General features: G+C 35.9%; 1 pseudogene; it reads right to left on the bottom strand.

Annotated features, from left to right (window-relative positions):
- Positions 1-230: 230 nt before the first annotated feature.
- On the bottom strand, positions 231-10578 carry LOC124974671 (flavin-containing monooxygenase 5-like; annotated as a pseudogene).
- Positions 10579-16016: the final 5438 nt, after the last annotated feature.

Consider the following 16016-nt stretch of genomic DNA (forward strand, 5'->3'; position numbering starts at 1 on the left):
GAACTGATACCTGAAAGAATAAGAAAATGGTTAATGCCAATGAGAATAAATGACAAATTCCTTTAGACCAGCAGATCTTGTTCTTCTGTAGTTGATAAGGTAAAAAATTAATTTCAAATTCTCTGGATTTTCTTAATGTATGGGTAGAGATAGCTCTGTTAGCCTGTGTGAACAATCCTTGATCTTGTATCTTAACCATTATCAACTCCATTCCCATCCTGAGAACATACCTGTGTTTAGGCTTCAGGTCAAACATTTCATAATCAAATCTTTGACTCATACTTTTTTCCAAAAATGTATTTGTTAATGCTTGGCCACATATCTTTGATATAAGATGTTTAAGTTCAGAAAAATGTATGACATAAAAAGGATATCCATGGTCCTCTACACAATTCAGGATCCAAGCCCCACTCCTGGTGCTGAGGAATACCTAAGGCATGGAAAATATTGTTTACTTTTATCATTCTGTCTCACAATCTGAAAGCACTCCCACTTTATTCAAGACTAAGTTCAAACTCACTAGTGTGACATTTTAGTTCTGTACAATCTTTTTTAAAAAAAATTCCTGCCATTTTCCTTCTCAAACACTGTCCAAGAATATATCTCACTGTGATTCACCACTATGTTTCTGTTTAAAGTTAATGTGTTTGAAAAGTTCTCTTTTAAATTCTCCTTGACTCATTCATTTTTAAGATCCAGATCAAACTGGCTTCCTCTATGAGAACACCACTGACCTTTCAGGCTGAGAATTCTCTCTCCATCCTCTGAACTTCACTAGCACTTACCATCTATAGGACTCATTAAAAATCATGGAATAGGCTGGGCTCAGTGGTACATGCCTATAATCCCAGTGGCTCCAGAGGTTGAGGCTGGAGGATCATGAGTTCAAAGCCAGCCTCAGCAATTTAGCAAGGCCCTAATCAACTCAGTGAGACCCTGTCTCTAAATAAAATATAAAAAGGGCTGGGGAAGTGGTTCAGTGGGTAAGTGCTGATATCCATATGGTTTTGTAAAGATTAGATTGCTTCTTTTTTTTCCATTTGAGTGGCAAAAAGGAAACTCACCCACCATCCTGTTAAGTAAAAGTTTTTAATTAACAAAATGTGCCTTCCTTTATATGAGAACATGGCATTTCCTCTGGCCAATGAACAATTCACACTCTCAATATTACATTTACACAAACTTTTCCATCAAATACCTGGTCTTCATCAAAGCCAGGGAGAGGCTAACTAGAATTCTTTAAAAAAATTTTTTTGTAGTTGTAGATGGACAGTATGCCTTTGTTTTATTTGTTTATTTTTATGTGGTGCTAAGGATGAAACCCAGTGCCTCACACATGCCAGGCCTTGCCACTGAGCTACAGTCCCAGCCCTAAATGGGATTCTGAGTGCAGTCTGAAGCAGTGAACTTATTCCTTAGCATAAAGCCAACTGAATAGTGGAACTCTAACCAGTGATCATGCCTCTCCATTAGCATCAATCATGATGCCAATTGAGGCAATGAAACCAAGCCCCATATTTGCCACTGGTACTGATGGGCAATGTGCAGCCATCCATACTCTGTTGGGTCTACCTTCTTGATAAGACTGAAGATAGAATAAATTAAAGTAAATCATTGACTCAAACCTGCTTGACTGTGTAACTAATCTCTACAGCCAGATCTCCTCCAGAATTCCCAATAATTATAAAGACTCTTTTTTCAGCCAATGCCTCTGGGTTTTTATAGTCTCGACTATGGAAGTACTGTCCTTTGAACTTCTCAATTCCTGCAAGAGAACATAAAATAATTTTTGGATGATAGTTTATATGATGAATATCATTTGTAAAATCATTATTTTGTAGAATTTAAAGTTGAAGAACATATTATCCATATGATCTCCCTTTATTCAGCTATTCTTGTCATTGTTATGAATACTTTTGCTTATTTTTTTCTTCCATAGTCCCAGAATAGTAACTTGTGATTCCTTTATTGTGAGTACTTTTTATTTTGTATTTGCAGACTCACAAATCCGAACTGCCTCAGAAAACTGCCATTCTCTTTTGTCTTTTCATTCCTTTAGATACATACTCCCATTTCAACTAGAGTATATATGTTTCTGTATACTCAGGATATACATAAAGTGCATTTTTTAGAAAAAGAAAGTTCAGGTCCCAAACTGAAACTAAATTATTCAAGCTTTCATTTAATCCTTAGAAACTCAATATTTGTTTGTTTCCTCAATCACTGAAAAATTCCACATGTGAACCAATGTGTAAGAGTTCCACAGTCTTCCTTTTTGATCCTTAAGAAGACTAAAGTCATTGTGAAACTAAATATAATCATGTTCTACTTGTCAGAAATACATACATTCCCAAAAATTTGCTGTAAGTTGGTTTCATTATTGTGAAAACATCACAGAAGTTCTTACATAAGCATAGATTGTTTAGGCCAGTTACTCGATGTGGCCTCCCGATGCAATCAAGACCCACAATAAACATTAGACATGTGAGGCTAGTTGGTGTAACATGGCAGTCTGATTTATAGTAAATGTTTCTATAAGTAGAAACAGTATACTCTATGCTAAATGTAGTACAGTAAATACATAAAGTAGTAACATGGTTTATTTTTATTATGTACCACATACATAATTGTGTGAGCTATAATTTTATACAACTGACAGTGCAGATGGGTTTGTACATCAACATCACCATGATATTACAATGGCTATGATACTACTCAGCCACTGGGAATTTTTAAGTCCACATTATAATCTTATGGGATCACCATTCTGTCTATATTCCAGCCTTGACTGAAATGGCATTACGTGGTGGCATGGTTGTTCACAGACCTCTAAACTCTAAAATTACCATTGTCCAAATGGCAACCAAAAAGTATCCCATTTTCAATGGAACATGCACAATTAGGGTAAGCCCTCTCAGACCACAACCTTCTTTTCCTCAGTGTCAAAGGCATGACTTGAGGGTCAACCTCCTTTCTGGTAGGTCACTCACCTGGAAAGCTTTCCAGGGGTAAGTGAGCATTAGGGTGATGGACAGTGCAAAGCATGACTCCATCAAAGACATTAACCTCCTTTTTCCCATTACACTCAGTGACCACCTCCCATTGGCCTGAAGTAGAGAAATCAGGCCTCTTCTTCGCACTGTACACAGTGGTCTGAAAGCAAAGTAACATACACAGGGGACTGTAACCATAGCCAGTATGATATATATCTTCCCAGACATGACTTATCCTGCAAAATATTACACAAAACATTGATACTGCAGGTACCATCACATCACAGGTACCATCACATCATCAGGGTGCTTGCAAGAATATTTGATTTTTATACTCTGAAAAGAACAGTTTTGTTTGAGGTTGTGGTCCGAATGAGAAGACTTCTATAAGGCAGATAAAGTAAAATGGAATTGACAGACTAATGTACTCTCCTGTGCCTCTATAAAAGTAGGATTTGCAAGAATTTTTAGTCTCTGCTTTAAGGCATTGTAGCACCTGAATAAATCCTGAATTTCTCTTGTACTTCTGTGACACACTGTGCACTAAACACCTATTCCTCCACTAACCCCAGACATCCCCAAATTCTCTGATGTCTTCTGACACCCAAATCCTGTTCTCTTTGACTAACCTCAAACATGTGACTATGAGGTTCCCTTTAATGTTAGAGCAGGAAAATATTTCAGTGGCTCTTATTTTTTAAAGGAATCTCTCTTTGCCTTTTACATATGCCCACTTTACAAGTAATTATAGAGAAAGAGGCTGTGAGATAGGAAAATAGTGGTATAATTTTTAGTTTATCAAAAAAAAGCAATAAATATGGATTACTCTGCCAGCTTAAGGAAACATCAAGAATGCATTCCAATGAGCTTCTAGGGCCTTGGCTATAATGTCTTGGTTGAATAATAGAGACACTAAGACTTAACCATTCTGTATTATTTATAGTTCCTGTCATGTGTTTTTACACAAGCTGGTGATTCTACTTGGATCATCCTTTTATTCCTTCTTCATTTGGTAGACTTCTTTCTACTCAAGACTCAGTTTAGACATTATCTTCTCTAAAAATCTTTCCTGGAACTTGATTCCTCTTTCCTGATGGGTTAAACAGTCCTCTTCTGAGCTGCAATGTATAGATCTCTATAGCATTTATCACTTGGTTTATTACTTATATGTATAATAATAATTTCTTCATTTTCCTGTGTCTTTAAACACAGTTACTTAGTTAAGTTACTTATTTTTTTGTCTTTGCACCATCACTGCTTAGTACAGTAACAAACTTGTTCGAGAACTGTCACTTAAACAGGTCAGAGATGCACCACTGTGCTATAAATGACTGGCTTTGGAAATTGTCACCAGATAATACCATTTTATTATTGTTGCTAAACAGAAAAAGGTGGAAGGTTTGGGCTTTAAGCCAGGTGATATATCTGTTATGATTATAAATCATGATTATAAATTATGGAAAAATCACAGCAGACTTTAGAGAAGAAAGGAACCAAAAGTCATACAGTACAATCATCTTCTTTTACATAAAAAGAAAATTATGATAAATTCAAGTTGAGAAACTAACTCATCTCAGGTCAGAAATTAATTAGTGGTAAGAACAAGGGCCAGAGTTCAGGGTTTTGTTTCCTAATTCAGTGTTCTACTTTCTCCACCAGATTTAATTTCTTTGCTTCCTCAATAACTTCCCAGTCACTAAGTACTTCACCAAGTGGTTTTGGTGATCACATAAAATAATATATTGAAAAGTGCCTCAGAAAGTATAAAAGAATAAAGCAATAGTGGAAGAGTTGTGGAACCAGAAAGACTTAAACTTCCCATACCTATTCATTCCCCTCATCTCCTTTATTATAAGCAGAGTGTGAAATGAAGACAATGAAACTACTAGTGGCAGGTATCTTTCTGTATCAGAAGCCAAAATATATGAGAGCCTTTCCCAGGGGTATTTTAGAGAGAGAACAAAGAGTGGAGTCTTTGTACTTGAACATATCAAGCTAATATTTACACAAAAGCACTGGTAAATGAAGTCACATTATTCATTTTCTTGATGAAGAACTTCAAACACAAAGACACCCACTTTAAAACTGGATATACTTTAAAAGGTTGAAGTCTTTTGCATACATCCTGAAATACTCAAGGACCTAGGAATTGTGCATGAAGTTAAGATAATGATCTGGGATGCTGTAGTCACTGAAGCACATCATCTCCTTAGAAGAATTGATGATTACCAATTTGTAAATACTGAGTCTCCCTCCTTCAGGATTTTCCTGCAGTAAATTAGAAGTATTCATGGTAAATTGAGAACTAATTTCATGATTTACAAATTGCCAGTGAAGAGTTGAAAAATTTCCTGTAATAAATGCCAATTCAAACAGGTGCAAACATACACCACCTCCATACATCTCCCAGTACTTGTGCCTCTGTGTAGTTCCTTCCCCTTGAATCTCAGTATCTTTATGACTTGCTTTTGACCAACAGTATACAACTGAAATGCCACTGAATGACTTTCAATACTAAGTAATAAGTAGCCTTGCAGCTTCCACCTGGGTGTCTTAGAAGGCTCACTTTGGTGGAACCTAGCAGCCATGTAAGAAGTTAGCTTTTGTAGCTGCAACCCAAATACCTGACAATGAGAAAGAATTCTTTTGGATCATCTATTCAGAGGATTCAGCTCCACTGCTTTTGGCTTCAGGCAAGGCAGAAAATCATGGCAGAAGGGTGTGGCAGAGGAAATCTTCTCAGCTCATGGTAGCCAGAAAGCAGGGGTTGGGGGAAGAGGCCCAGGACAAGATAGAGTCCCCAAAGTTATACCCCCTGAACCTGTGATCTACTTTTCAACCATGTCCCACCTGCCTACAGTTTCTACCACTGCCTAGTAATCCATTCAGTTGTCAATGAATTAATTCATTGATGATGTCAGAACCCTAATGAATGAATCACTTTCCAAAAGATCCACCTCTGGACAATGCTGCATTGGATACCAAGACTTGAACACCTGGGCTTTTTGAGGATATTCTAAATCTTTACTATAAAAATTCCAACTACATTGAGACCACAATACTGTTAGGAAGTCCAACCTAGGCACATGGAAGAAAATATCTAGGATAGAGAAATATTCAAATAGCCCCCAGAAATTCTAGCTATCCCACCTAAAGTTCTAAACATGTGAACAAAGTAGTCACATTAAATTCAGTCTTAGCACTCATTGGATGGCAATCACAAGAAATTCCAAGTGAGAACTTCCCAGATGAATGAATAAGTCTCAAGAATTTTCATATATATTGAGACACTGTTCTCAAGAAAATGTACTAAGTCTCTTTCCAGTATAAGTTGTTATTTACCCCATTGTTACTATTGCTGGGTAACAGTCATTTAAATGAGTAAAAAAGGATTAGATCAAAACGTACTAGGGAGAGTATAAGTTAGTATAATATTTTCTGAGTAATTTTGCAATGTATATAAAAATCCTTGAAATTTACATAGCCTTTTAAAGAAATATTCAGACTTGCAAACAAAAATTATTGTTACAGGATGTTACTGTCAGCATTATTCATAAAATAAAAAGAAAACAATTTAAAGCTTAAAAATAACTGAAATTTGAGAACCACTGTTCTAGATCCTTGCTTCCCAAAGTATGGTCTGAACCAGAACAAAGGGGATCACTAGGGACATTGTTAGAAAAGCATAATTTTAGAACCCTCCCTAGACTTACTGAATCAGAACTAACATAACAAAATCCTCAACTGATTCAGATGCACATGAAAACTGAGAAGCACTGATTCACATGACATTAATCCCTAATTTGGTGTCTTCCTTCCTACAACAAACTTTTTGCTTCCTCAAAGATGTCCAATTAATTACTTCATGGGTTAAGGTCGTAATCCAATAAAATAATGCACTATGAATCCAGCCTGTTATTCTGTCACTGAAATGTCACAAAACACAGGTTTTCAAATCTATTACATTTAAATTCTTTTTGATTATACAAAATCCAAACAATTTGGACCCTCTCCTTCCATTGTATTACAGAAATGTATAAATATTAGGAGAGTGGGTATTACAAAACATTAAATATCCAGAAAACAGAGTGTTGGATTTATCCACATTCAGGTTTATTTGCCTCCCAATTCTTATTAAAAAATATTTAATCTAGGAATCCAAAATTGACCATACTCATTTGTCTGCTCCATATTTATTTCTTTTTGACTGCTAATAAAGTTTCAGGAGTCTCCTTTCAAGTCTTTTCTTATTTATTTTACCTATTTCAACCAAAGTATTCATTTAAGTTGTGGTTATGACTATATCTCTGCCCTAATTAACATTTTAGCTGTTCATGTTTCCTATACTACCTAGCAGAGAGCTTTATTGGGACTCCAGATCAACACAACCATAATCTCATGAATGGGCTGACATCATTTTTTGTTAGTGTTCTCCCAGTGATTAATTCTTAAATATGTAGCAAAAGTGGACAATTATATCATTTTAAGTGCTTTTCAATCCATTTATTGTCTTATTCTCTTTTTTTGCCATGTTTTTGAGAAAGGAGGAGTTATGAAATTTATGTTTTTTTAAAAAAACATATTTCATTAAAGGGTGTATATTATTTAATTTTCTGATTAAACAGTAACAGTAACACTTTATATTATATTGTACCCACATGGCATCTATTTGTCTATCTGTCTATACTTTAAAACTTTACTATGTGAAATAGTTATCTGATGATCAGCATAAATATCACTTAGAGTTTGTCAGAAATGGAGAATTTTGGTATACTCCAAATTAGTTCATGAGAATCTCCAGTAAATCATGTGTACATTAAAGTTTGAAAAGCACAGTTTAGCATGCTTTAATGATTTTTAGATCTGCAGTTTGACTAAAAAATATCAAGATTATTTTATAGCATTGAGTACTTATTAAATCCTTAGCATTTTGAAAGAACTTTATTAAATTTTCAAGTAATTTCATTCATAAGGTAACATCAAAGTAAACTGATATATATATCATATCACAACCTACTTTCTACCATCAATCTTACTTAATGTTAATGAAGAGATCAAGAATTGATTGAAATTAATGTCTTGAGAGTTCATATAATTATTATTAGAAAGTTTTCAGCTGTACAAGAAGGAGACAATACCAGTTTGGTAGGTGGAATATGGTCAGAAAATAGAAATGGTGGTGTCTGAGAAAATACTTGTTTGGCAGATAGAAAAATGAAAGAGGAATCACAATAGGAAAGTACAAGTGGTACTACCTGAGAAGAAAATAAAAATATACTGAATCCCAGGAAACAGTCACAAAAAATAAAAAAATAGAAACCCTGAATTCCCAGTGTTCTTATTGGCCACATACCAGTGGAGGTGGTATTTCAAAGTGCTTAGATAAATTCTACATATGAAACCTCTAACAAATTATAAAAAAGTTTTGGGAGATGCAAGGACAACTAGACTCCAAGTAATGATCATGGGACTGATAGAGAAGTACATCTCAGGAAAAAGTTCTCAAGGTAACCACCAGCAGCATGCAAAATATGTTCAGTCCATTAAAGGATGTTTTTAATACCTTAGTCTCCACAGCTATGTAACTGAAAAATGTGAAAAAGAGGTTCTATAGCTCCATAAACATTCTTAGCAGCCACTCAGGACAGTTTCCTTCTCAGAAATCCACTTATTAAACATAAATATATTGGGTAGGAAATATATGCCAGGCATCATTCTTGGTTTTAGAATATAATAGTGAACCACATAGGTATGTGTGTGTTAAGAAAAGTCAGAGAAGTCAGAGCAATATGATGAAACTTTATTTTTTTATAGAAGCAGTTTATAAGGTGTTGAAATTTTGCCCATAGGATAATAAAAAAGAAATCCCCATGATGTATATTCAGCAGATTTTAACTTCAAATCCCTTTAGAGTTTAAAAACCACAAAACTGATAATCAGGCAGAATAATGGCTACACTCCCAACATCATCCTTGCCTCAATTGATTTCACTGCTGTTCAATAATTGCCAAACCTGGCTAGGGTGCTTAAGGAGACTCAAAATGTGGGGGTCTCACTCTAGGCATGAATAATAACTGACAAGTAACCATATGCAGAGCTGTCACTTTTGTAAGTGATTGATGTAATTATTCATTCTCTTACTCCCTATGATCACTGTACAAAGGGGGTATTGCTATTATCCCTTCCTAAAGATTAAAAAAACAGTGGCCAGAGAGGTTTAATGATTTGCCCAAGGTCATACTTCTTGTATATGACAGTCTTTGAATCTAAAATGGTGCTTTTAACCTCTAAACTAAGGTGTGACTGGATTTCAAGTGTAGAATTTTCTGTTACTAAAAACAAATTAACAGGGTTTTCAGCCCATATCTGATTATGATAAAGGTATAGGAATTTGTTAAGGGGATTCATTTTAGATCTGAATAAGACTATAGTCAAAATTAGTTCCCAAAATGGAGCTAAGATACAACACATTTGTTAACTAAGAAATGTCATAAGGCCACTTTTAAGTAGCTGGCCAACACTGTTAGTTTTTATGATGTGAAATATACCTGTGATGCCTCAATTCCATTCACTTGTCCAGAAAATGAGTTTAAAAATAAACCAAGTTAGAGATCAATGAAGGTGACTGATACTTTTTGGCACTTAATAAGCATACCACTTAAATAGATGATATTGTCAATGTTTACTAACAAGTTGTAGGGGTGGATGTGCATATTAAAACAATTTAACTTTAAAACTGAGTATGTGTAAGTACAAGAAAACCCATTTTCAGGTGCCCTCTACCCTCTTCTGGAAGACAAGGGACTTTGAACTTCTCAAAGCAAGAAATTTACAGCAAACAATTCTATCAAATTTTATACTTTATTCAAGGATGAGAAATGTCAGAAAAATACCTGGATTTTTTTTTAATAGAAAACATAATGTTGAGGATTTGAGGGGGGTATTCCTGGAAGGAGTGGTAAGCAGGCAATTCTAGATCATTTACCTTTAAGACATATCAGAAGCAACCACTCTACATTTTCCAATCCCTTTGTGCTTTCTAATATATGTTGTTCTGTTACTCATCCTCCCTGCTTCACCAGATTGTTTCCCTCTTCTGGAAAAAAAAAAAAACTAATGAAATGAAAAAGTTGTCTGAGGTTTTCATAGACAGTAGAAAAGGAAGAAAAGGGACATTTGCAATGCATTTTTCAGTCAACAGAGGGAAAGAGAAACTCTCATAAAATGTGGGGTGGGGGGATGTTAAGAAGTCAACAGGCAGAATTTTATCAGGTTTAGTCACTATCAGGATCTCATATTTCCTAACATGAGAATAAAATGTTGCATGCACCCATCTGCAGGGAGGACTTCAATATTAAGGGACAAGGAGATTTACCTGATACCTACACAGTCATCCAATGTCAGTCCTTTCAAAGCAAACAGATTCCAAGTCTTTATCCAGGCAGCACTTGACAGAAGAGAGCCCACAGGATTCACTCCCAATCTCAGCAATTCTTTTCTTGGTCATGATCTCCACAGGTCTTTACCTGGCTATGGCAATGTCACTTGTCCTAAAGAAAGAATGACAAGAGACAGAAAGCACAAATCTGTCAAGGGTTTTTAAGAAAGACAGTTGCCATGACACTCAAATAAATGCTGTAACAAGAGGTGACTTTGGGAAAGTCAGATCTAGTTGTCTTCTTCAGAAGGAATCTCCTGCACAGGACAAGGCAGCCCTGTTGTCTCCAGGACCCAGAGCTGAGAAGCTCCATAGTGTTATCTTACTGCTTCCAGAAGCGTCTGCCTGATTCTTCAGCTGCAATCTGGAAGTTAATCTGATTTTCTGCTGTAATAAAAGAAATATAAACTACAGAAGTACAAACAGAAGCAATAGTAGATGGGGAGGAGCTGTTCTGCCCCACCTCCTTTCAGCCAACACCCCACTCACTCATTGGCAGCAATTCTCCCTCTCTTAATGGGCAGAAAATGCAAAGTGAATCTGCTTTGGGCGGGAAAAAAAACAAAAAAATCATCTACAACTTCTGTAGTTTTCAGCTGCTGTTATAGGCAGTGCCCTTTTACTCCCTCTGGAGACAGCATGGTCCTCTAATCTCTTTTGCTCCCCTACTCTGCACATTCACTTTTAACTTCCTGGTTTTCCCTTAAAGCACTGGGCAGAATGTTTAAAATTTTTGATGTGGTTCTGTCAAAAGTTATTCATCAAAATATACTAATCTTTCAATGGACCCATCAAAACTAAAACAAAACTGTCAACAACTCCCAAGCAAGCTTGATAGAAATGCCAAAATACAGAAAACACCCTCTTTGCAGGAAATCTGTTCAAACAGGTGATCCTAACCCTTTCTCTCCCTTCTCCCCACCCCACAAACTGAATCTTCAGATCTATACTACTGGTAGAACTTACTTTAAAATCCCCATGCATGTTTTAAACTACTTTTAGATGAACTAGAGCTACTTTCATTTCAACTACTTTTAAATATGGTTACAAATAGATCTTTGGCTTGGAGAATTATTTTACTCCACCAGGAAGATGCCTGTCTTAGACCAATATATGGTCTGAATTTTATAAAAATATAGGAAGCACACAATGGGAAACACATAATGTCCACATCACTAATGGGAGAATGAAAGGAGGATGAAAGGTGGAGTTTGTGTGTGTGTGTGTGTGTGTGTGTGTGTGTGTGCATAAATGTATATATACATACATATTAATATATACATACATATTGATTATATATTATATATAATATATTAATTATATATTAATATGTATGTATATGTGTATAAAAAGGAATGTTTTCACTTTGGTTGGGGTATGAGAGATTGAACCTGGGTCCTTACCTACTGAGCCACAACCCATTAATTTTCATTTTGAGACAGGGTCTCAGTAAGTTTCTTAGGGTCTCACTACTTTTCTGAAGCTGACTTTGAACTTGTGGTCCTCCTGCTTCAACATCCTGAGCAGGGATTACAGGTGAGTGCCACAGCACTGGGCAGAATGTTTTAAATTTTTGATGTGGTTCTGTCAAAAGTTATTCATCAAAATATACTAATCTTTCAATGGACCCATCAAGATGACCTAGTCAAGTAGTTCTTATTTTAAAGAACTGCTATTTAATTTTGCTCTGAATTCTTATCTCACTTTGCTCCTGCAACACTTCCACTAAAACCTTTATTTAAATAGTGTCTGTCCTCACAGATTACTACCAAAAAGAGTGACTATTGTCACCAAGGACCTTTCCTTCTCTTTAATGCTACTTTCTCCTAGGAAGATAAAGCAATGTTATTTTTTCATTTACCTAAATTTCCTTTGAGATTTCAGAATAATTACTTTCCCATTCCATTTCTCCCAAGACCTATGGTAGTGGAAGTGTCAAGGGATACTTAAGAACAAGACATCTCATCTACAACCGTCCAGTTTCTATTAAACCATGGTTTGTCAGGTGTTGGAGAACACAGATGGTATTCTTTCTGTTAATGAATCACTGGACCACAAGGAGCTACATCTGAATCTGAAAGAGACAACTGCATGTCACCCAGACATACAATTCAAGTTGGATGCAGTAGCCAGATGGATTTGGAGTTGTTGTCCTTGGGGTAGGAATGAGCATATCAAGAGCAGAATTAACAATGAATTTTAGTGGTTAGACAAGAAGCATACACTGCTAGATACTCAGTAAAATGTTTGTTCCTCCTCTTACAATATCACTTTGGAATGGGGCTGCACAAAGAAGAACTGTATTTTCCTGGTTCTCCTTTAATCTATGTGTAAAATTATGATCAAGTTATCACCAAGGAACATAAGAAGAGCAAATGTGAGCAACTTCTACCTAACCTGTGAGGATTATACTATTTTGAAAATATAGGAGAATCCTGGGGTGTACCAGGCATGGATCCAAGGTATGGACTGGGTTTGAGCACAGAAAACTGGGCTCTCATCATGTAACATGAGAGCATTCTGTGATGACCCAATGCCTCTTGGGCCTCCCTGGTCCCCAGTAGAAGTCTGCTCTTCCCTGTAGTACGATAGTGTAAACATGTAACCTGAGCAGTGGCCTGGCTATCTCATTAAAATGATTGGTTCTCACTTCATATATAAATTATTGCACTTTCTGGATAAATTGAGTCTGCATCACAGAACCTGGCTCCTGGTGTCTGGGCAAAGGGGCACCGTCGCACTCACTCTCTTCCCGAGAGGCCAACTCACATCTGACAACAACACAACAAACATAAAAAAAGTTCAACATCTCTAGTGATTAGAGAAATACAAATTAAAATGATATTGAGAGTTTGTCTCACTCCTGTCAGAATAATAATTATCAAGAATACAAGTAAGAATAAATGTTGGCAAGGATATGGTGAAAAATGTTCACTCATACATTGCTGGGGGGGACTACAAACTGGTGCAACCACTCTGGAAAGCAATATGGAGATTTCTCAGAAAACTTGAAATAGAACCACCATTTGATCCAGTTATCCCACTCCTAGGTTTATACCCAAAGGACTTAAAATCAACACTATTGTGACACAGTCACATCAATGTTTATAGCAGCTCAATTCACAATAGCTAAACCATGGAACCAATGTAGATGTTCTTCAACAAATGAATGGATAAAGAAATGTGGTATATATACACAATGGAATATTACTGAGCCATAAAGAAGAATGAAATTATGGCATTTGCAAATACATGGACAGAAATGGAGACTAAGTGAAATAAGCCAATCCCCAAAACCAAAGGCTGAATATCTTCTCTGATATGTAGACGCTAACACACAATAAGGTAGGGGAAGGGAAAAATAGAAGTACATTAGATAAAGGAGAATGAAAGAAAGGAAGGGGAATGAGAATAGGAAATGAATTGAACATAACTTTCCTGTGTTCACATATGAATTCATAACCAGTATAACTCCACAACATGCACAAGCACAAGGATAGAAAGTTATATTCCATGTATGTATAATATGCCAAAATACATTCTAGTGTCATGTATAGCTAAACAGAACAAATAAAATATTAAATTAAAAAATAAAGAAAATATTAATAGCAGATAATTTCCCAGACAATAAGTGCAAATCAAGGTGGTGAGGGCCAAACACGTACAGGATAGCCATTGAAATAAACAACAATTACCTTTATCTATTAGCAGAAGACTTAAGGTGGAGACTTAACATGGAAAGGAGATATGGAAGTCATAAAGAGGCATGATGAAGGAAAATGCAGGCACACCTCTAGTTCCAACTCTAGTTCTACAGGTGATGATGTGAAGACACACGCACATAATCTATACACATACACTTTTGGAAATTATATGAATTAATATTTACATGGAAGTTTAGGAAAAATTTTAATCACCATGGAACTTATTTGATTTATAGAGCTTTCATAGTAGGCACTAGGAACAATCAAAGCAGGCACATTTAAAGCTTCAATTCATATATTCATAAACATTCCAAAACAAAGCACATGGGTTGTGTACATTGAGAGACACAGAAAGTCACATGACTAAGGGTCTGGATGCACAGTGATCCTTTAGGGGAGAAGATGGAGAGTTGGGAAGAGGAATACAATCTACCAAAGTTGGCTATGCATGAACTATAATTGAGTAGATAAAGCACACTCTGATTCTGTTTGCTTTCAGAGACCACATCTATGGGTCATGAAAATGGGGAAAACACTATGCCTGTGGACTTCCCAAGCTAATGAGATTACCATGGAACCTCAACCATGAAGGATAACTCCTGATCTTTTGAGTCTTTACTGGTGAGATGCAGACAGTTGGGTGATCTCCAGATTTATTTCCAGCTAAAGTATTTTGGTCTTTTACAATACCATGGAAATTCAAATTTGTGTTTGGTTTCTTATTTTTTTTTTTAAAGGTGGTACTGGGGTTATGGCTCCCTGGCAGAGCACTTGCCTAGCATGTGTGAGGCACTGGGTTCATTTCTCAGTATGGCATATAAATAAATGAATAAAATAAAGGTCTATCAACATCTAAAAATATTTTTTTAAGAAGTGGTCTATTTATTTCTCAACAGTGTTATAGGACAACTATATTGTCCTTACTATGAATTACTATGTGTCATGGTCCTTTTGGAAGCACTCTCAGATTATTTAAGTCCTCTGAGGTTGAAGATTATTTTACATTCCATTTTTGAGCATTTTGGGGTATCAAAATGGAAAATTTCCTTGGCTAAATATTACAACTGTACCTCAGGAATACAGATATATGTGCAACAGGTATGTTCATTTTTCAAACCTAAGACCAAGGCTTTGTGCAGTTAGGGTAAAAGATGACTTTGGGTTCTTATCAACCCAGAGGAAGAGAAGGTCACAGAGTATTCTTCGGATTTCAGTGTAGGCTCTATCGAGAGGAACAATTGGTTTTATGCAATTTTACTGCTGAGATAATCTGCTCCTTACATGAAAATCTGTCAGAAAAGTTAAACTCCAGCAGTAGTACACTCAAAGTCTTCAGGGACTAGCTAGGTAGATTGCATAAATGTTTTCCTGCTGGACCAAAAAGAGTGAAATTGCTCTTTTTTCAAATTACAATTTGAAAAAAGTATTAAATTAGAATAAAAAAAAAGTTGGGCAAAATGGCACAAGCTTGTCATCATAACTACTCAGGAGACTAATGCAGGAAGGTCACAGTTTGAGACCAGCCTTGGCAACTTAGCCAGACTACCCAAGCCCCAGATAAAATAAAATAAAAAGGAATGGGGATGTAGCTCAGTAGGAGAGTGCTTCCCTAACACACATAAAACCTTGGGTTCAATTCTAGTACTTTAAACAAATGAAATAGGAAAAGAAGAACTGCTCTGTCAAACAAAAGAGACACAGAGAAGATTCAGTGAAAAGCTATCTACAATCTCTGACCTGTGCTCTCAATAAGTTTTTTTTTTGGTTTTTTTTTTTTTGCATTTGGGTACAGTATTTTATCAAAAAGCTTGTGCAAACATTTTTATATAAGCCCTTTAACATCTAGTGGTTCCCCCAAAACTTTGATGTCCTGAAAAATCT

The sequence above is a fragment of the Sciurus carolinensis genome, unplaced genomic scaffold, assembly GCF_902686445.1.
Source record: "Sciurus carolinensis unplaced genomic scaffold, mSciCar1.2, whole genome shotgun sequence".
Lineage (NCBI taxonomy): Eukaryota > Metazoa > Chordata > Mammalia > Rodentia > Sciuridae > Sciurus > Sciurus carolinensis.